Source organism: Dipteris shenzhenensis, chromosome 14 (genome assembly GCF_047967505.1).
Source record: "Dipteris shenzhenensis isolate YYH24624 ecotype China chromosome 14, Dip_SZ_1.0, whole genome shotgun sequence".
Lineage (NCBI taxonomy): Eukaryota > Viridiplantae > Streptophyta > Polypodiopsida > Gleicheniales > Dipteridaceae > Dipteris > Dipteris shenzhenensis.
The window spans coordinates 31,344,383-31,351,120 of NC_141609.1; positions in this window are offsets into that span (position 1 = coordinate 31,344,383).

The following is a 6,738-nucleotide window of genomic DNA, read 5'->3' on the forward strand; positions in this document are numbered from 1 at the left end:
TTGCATGCAACAATTCGACACCCAAATACAGTCCGCCTTTTCTCTATGAAATCCTTTTTATCTCTGCCGCTGGCTTCACTGGCCTCTACATCCTCATAGGACAATGGTACTACCACTTACAGCTACTTTTACATTCCAAAATATTGTGTGCACACAGATTGAACTGTATTGCAGGCGGCCATTGAGTCTTGGTACTGCACTGAGGTTGCTCTAATCGAGAGTTGCATGCATAATTTGTTTGCATTGGGTTGTCGTGTTTTCGATACAAAGTACCCTGAAGTCTGCTTTTGGCTGACTCTCAAGCAAACTCGATTGTGGACACCCAATAGTTCCTCTGTCTTTTCTATGCAAAGTTCTTCAGAGAGAATAGAGGCATCACTCTATTCTTCCTCCTTTCCTTCTTGGTTCACACAAGCGTTGTTTTCTCATAGCTTCTATAATCCATAAACACGATCGACTTTGTGGCGTGACCTTTTCTTTGTAAGTATATGGTACGTTGTCTTAAAAATTCACTTTCTTTGTGAGCGACAGTAGGAGACTCTCGTCTGTGGGACTTTGCTGTTTTCTTTTCCAGAAGACTGCACAGGCTCTATAAGCATTTCAGAATTCCAATAGATTGTTTGACAATAACGAAGAATACGTCTCCTTATTAGACAGTTAACTTCTTTTGAAGCGAACTAACTGCAGTTGTAGAATTGTGCATGCAACTTTGTTTTAATTCGCCTCTCGTCTTACAAACTTCTTCTTTTGTCCATTGAATTATAGTATGTCTATGTTGTGTACTATGGCATCAAAGACTTTGTAAAAGGTTTATATGCAACTCTCCAATATTGTGTGAAGGTTGTGCAGCAATTGATGATGGCTAGAGGCAAGCTTAAAGCAACTAAACCTAGTGGAAGCTTTACTATTAACAGCACTAGCTCTGTAATTATATTTGAGGCTAATGCATGATAGCCTTCCTTTTTGTAATAAAATATTGTTTATTTAAGCTTTTCATTCTAAGAGTGAACAAGTGATTTTTCCCTTCTTCAATACATTTGCAAACATTAAGAAATTCCCCTCTTCTTGAATAATTTGCAAACATTGGCATATTGAGCAACTTCTACTTTCTAAAACCCATATAAGAAAATGAGTATAAACACATTGTTGAGAGAGAAACAACTAACGGAGGACCCAACCTTCCTTGTGGCAAATCCATCGAACTCAAATGTTCTCATTTGTTTGCAACATTTTTTCCCAAGTATTACGTACCAACTAATTCTCCAAACTATTTTCCAAAACATTATTTCCACATCGAGCACCACAAACACTCCGTGGCATATATTTTGTTTAATCAACAAGGAATACACACTAACAATAGAGAAGGTTCAAACATTTGCTCTAAACTCTGCATCTTTTTGCACTAATTGTGGATGTCCTTCAATGCTTCAACTCAATATTTGGACCTTCGCTCGCTCTGCTTTATTACGACAGTTTCAAACTTCTAAAGAAAATCACTATAGGCAAAAACAATAAGGTTCCCGCATACAATTTGAGGTTAGATGAATCAAACAATGTTTACACAATCAACCCATTAATTCATTCAGATGGAAAATGTTCGTACAAGGTTTGGTCAAAAGAAAATGATTTGCTTCTACGTGAACTGGTAGCACAAAATCCCAAACTTGCAGTAAAAGACATTGCAACTTTATACAAAAATATTTATTTGGAAGATCACCGCACAATAGCAGCTGTTATAAACAAAGTCTACAAAGTACGTAGAATAGTTCTTCAACCACTCCTTTCCATAGCAACACCAACTCCACAAATGGAAAGTTTTACACTTCACAACAAAAAACATCATCAAAAGAGAAAAAGAAACAGTATGCTTTTCAAGAAACAATACTTAAAAAAATTTCTCGACACTCCAAGTTATCCATGCGCATGCTGTGGCTCCTTGAAATTTCAATATAAGATGAAAAAACTTAACATTGACATGGCTATATTTTTGCAATCTAATGAAATCAACCTTGCAACAACCCAATCATCGAATAAGGTAATATGTATGCTTTGTTATAAAGATGTCATAAAATTAAAAATACCTTTATTCTCCTCAAAGAACATGTGTATGGCTAACAAATTAAACTTTACAAGTGCACTCAATGACATTGAGGCTCGGTTGGGTTTCAATTAGAATACCATTTGCTCAAATCCGTACAACAAGTACTACCCAGATTCTTGGATGAACATGACACTATCCTTGTAGCATTAAAATGAAAATTCTCATATAAGCATAAATACATGAGCGGAGTTGTGAGACCAACATCTATGATGCTTGCATTGAAAGAATTTTTGTCGTCACCCTTATATGAAGACAACAATGTTCTTATAAACCATCTTTGGGAAGAACACATTAAAATTATAGAAGCAAAAAATAAAACATATGATAACAATGAACAACACTTGCAAGAAACACAAGAAGAAGAACTTCTCACAATTACTTTAGTTCATGGAATTTATATAAGCCAGCAAGTGTTAGACTTCGAAGGTCAAACTATTGTAGCTGCACCCTTCAAAGGATTTTTCCCTTTAAGCATCTTCAAAGACAAATTTTGCAAGGAACTATCTTTTCCTAAGCTTTTCTTTGGAAGCCCACATAAATCTGACATTCCAAAACACACCTCCTACCAAGACATAGCAAAGTGGGAACTAACGAGGAACTAACAAATGTGGACCGTCGATTTGCACTTTCCATAGAAAATCTATTCCTCAAAACAATGAAAATTTTAGTGAGACAAGTTCTTTCACCTTCTTGTGTTCACATGTGGAAAGCTCAAACCAAAGGAACAAGACTTCAAGCCAAAGATGCTCTTTTAGACACAAATATCGAAAAACTTCTACATTCAAACATAGGCTATCGAGACTTCTCTCACCTACGAACGTCTACTAACTATAAGCACTACCTTAAGAAAAACCTCTTCTCAATGTTGAGACAGTTGAGACCACTGACGTTCTTCGTAACGCTATCTGTTGTCTGCGGGAAAATTATGGGAGCCTTTGATAGCTGCACTTGAGAAGCTCAACCCAAAAACTAACTTAGAGATTCCTATCGATAAACGAGAGGAGGAAAGATGACTTCTTCATTTAGATCTTGTCGCTATAGCCCAATACTATGTCCACAAATTCCAAGCACTAAAGACCTTCCTAAGGAAAGGTGACAATGTGCTTGGAAGAATTCTTGATTTCTTCTTCATAATAGAATTTCAAAACAGAGGGAGCCAACATGATCATGGGCTTCTATGGGTGGAGAATATGCCCACGTTCGGTATGTCGAGCACTTATGAGATCAAGTCTTTTATAGATCATTACATAACCATGAACATATCAAAATTTGATAATGTGAAAAAAGAAATCCAAACACATAAACATTGCAAAACATGTTTCAAGAGGGAAAAAAACTGCCGCTTTGGCTTCCCTCGACCACCAATGCGACAAACAAAAATTTTGATGAGGTCATGCTAAGTAACAACAATAATGGTTCATCATAACATTATCTACAAGGATAAGGAAAAAAATTACCTCTTACTATATTATAACATTGATGGTTTCACACTCTTTCACCTCAAACATTTCGAGTATGAGTCCTTTCATCCATTTCTCTCAACCTCTCTTAGCTATGTTTGCATGCAAAGAGGAAAGTTTTTAAAAACCCTATGATTCAATACCTCATACAAATATCTACACTTGCAAACCTTATCAAATCATACATTATGAGAGAACCCAATTAAACTATGTAAACTTGGATATTATTCATTGCAGTCATTGCATCCACTGTCTTTACGCCTTACTTTCTTTTTTCCTTTTAATTTGCCCTAATGCATGCCCAACATCCATAGCGAATTTGCCCCAATGCATGCCCAAGCTGCAGCCTCTCGCTCCCCCCGCCTCCGCTTCCACCTCCACCTCCTTGCCTCCATCCGCCTCGCCCCCCTCCCTATGCCTCTACCTCCCTCCCCACTCCCTCCGCCTCCCCCTTCCCTCAACCACCCTCCCTATGCCTCCACCTCCCTCCCTACACCCTCTGCCTCCCCCTTCCCTCAGCCACCCTCCCTATCACCTGCCTCGTCCCCCTCCCTATGCTTCAACCTCCCTCTCCATTTCCTCCGCCTCCCCCTTCCCTCAACCACCCTCCCTATGCCTCCACCTCCCTCCCCACACCCTTCGCCTCCCTTTTCCCTCAGCCACCCTCCCTATGCCATCACCTCCCTCCCCACTTCCTCTGCCTCCCCCTTCCCTTAGCCACCCTGGGTTTCGAAACAAATCGGAAGGGTCTTGCGGCTCTACCCTGCACCCTTCGTCTTGCAGCTCTCTACACTCAACCACCTTCCCTATGCCTCCACCTCGGCCAACATGCTTCCTCTGCCTCGCCCCCCCCAAAACAAAATATTGAAACGCATTATACATGATGCCAACTTGGAATCTTCGGGTGTCCCTCCCCTCATCGTGTTGCCCCTCCCCTCGTCATGCTGCCTTGCATCTAAGATGTACATCCAAGACGTCCATCACTGATTTCCATCAAAAACTTACATTTGCCACCTCGATCCTAGTTTTGGACTAAACTCTAGACACGTGTTAGCATCCTCGTGGTAATGACAATGGCTTATCATAGTCAATTACCTCGATCGTGGTAATTAATAGGGCAAATCAGCATACCATATAATCAATACCTTGATAGTAGATTTGATGTGACATCCATTCATGCAAGGGATGTATGAACATACCGTAATCGAGGTTTCTTTCACACATGTATGCATGTGAGGATGAAGAACCATACCTTGATTGAGGTTTTCATGCAACACCTATGCATGTGAAGGATCCATGAAACGACCACGATCAAGGTTTTTTCCACCAACTCAGCATGCCAACTCACCTCGATCGATGTACTTCTATGACAAATCAATTTTTGAAAAAACCAAGCTTGCATACCACGTAGGATTTGCCTCGCCAAAAGTAGACCATATGCCACGTCAACATACCTTGTTCAAGGTAATTGGAATGCTAACTCACTACCATGGGTGCAAGATGTGTCATCGATGCATACCACGATCGAGATATAAAATACCATGATTGAGGTAGAAGTACCACGATCGAGCTATTTGGCTTGCTAGTTCACTACCATGGGTGCTCAGAGTGTCGTGCCTAAATACCACGATTGAGGTATTTGGCTTGCTAGTTCATTGCCACGGGTGCTCAGAGTGTCATGCCCAAATACCATGATCAAGGTTTTCGGATGCGCACGTAGGCTGCCACACACCTCAAATGAGGTAGGCATGCTGGATGACACATAATCATGTTCGAGGTTTGTTTGCTGAGCTGTGATTTCTGCACAATACCACGATCGAGCTTTTTGCTCCTCCCGAACCTCCACTCGTCAGCTCCTGAACCTCCACGTATTGAAGTTTGATTGCATGTAGTACCACAATTGAGGTAGTGCAATCCTTTGTATTTGCGAGTTGGGGGTGTCACACTTTGCCTAAAATGGTAAAAAAGTGGACACTCTTAGCTAGCTACCACTCGCAAATGATTTTTTTGATGCATTCAGCTATTAAACAGGAGTTTAGCTTGAAAGTAAAAGCTTTGTAGATAAAAATCAATCCCTAAAAAAAGAAGGAGCAATCCAATTCAATTAAAATTGTTAAAAAAATTAGTACAAACAATAGGAAAAAGACCAAGTACAAAAGGAAGGCCAACAATGTGGGCGTGTGACCTTCATGATACACTCATTGGCCAAGGGATCTTTAGCTACTACTACCAACACCCCTAGATCTATCAGGTTTCATTTAGAAGCCAAGGGAGTGTCTTGACCCAAATCGCCAAAGGCAGAGCAACACAAAGAAAGAACCAGCAAGCTGCCACAACTAACGACACCCAGATAGTAACCCAAGTAGAGCCAACTACCAACTTACTGCTTTTTCAGTCCCACTCAAACCTACAGCAAATAACGCACATGCTAGCCTTCTCCATACCGGTCTCACTAGAGAACACTCCCAAAACAGATGACTAACCTTTTCCTGGGATAGACCATAGAGTGCACATAAGGGGTTAACTTGCATCCAATCTTTTCCTAATCGGTAACCAACCCTATTTGTGCATGATTCTCCTCATAGGGTGGCACTAGATCTACTTTTTTGGGATGGTTAGACGACGTCCGAGCAACCTCATTCAAGACAGCCTTTTCATATATTGTAGCATATGCACCCCATGATGGCAGCGCATATCTATCTAAGGTATCTCGCTACCAATGGTGGTTGGTTGCCTCACAACTGCTAGATCCCTCGCTCATTTGCGATGCAGCTATATGCTAAGTTTCATCCTCGAGCATAGGGTGGGCTATCTCAGTGCACGTCTTGGATCAGGAGTCAGATGTGGCAAGATGGGATGCTAGCAGTAGACAACAGGTGTGCGACATCAGCACGAGGCACCAGAGCTTCATACTATCCTACAATAGCATAACAATCCATTAGAGGATGACTACATTTGGACGTTCATTCTGTAGCCATGTCCTTGCACGACATGGTCTCTGCCGTATCGAGATCTGTACAGGTAGAGATCATTGTTCTTGATCTAGAAAATTTGCCACGTTTTTTTTCTTTGCAAAGTCACGTTAGAATGATTTTTGCATGTGCACACTACAGATTCCACCTCTCGTAGATGAGTGTGATGCATATATTGCTGATTTGGAGGCATGGTGGGTAGAGT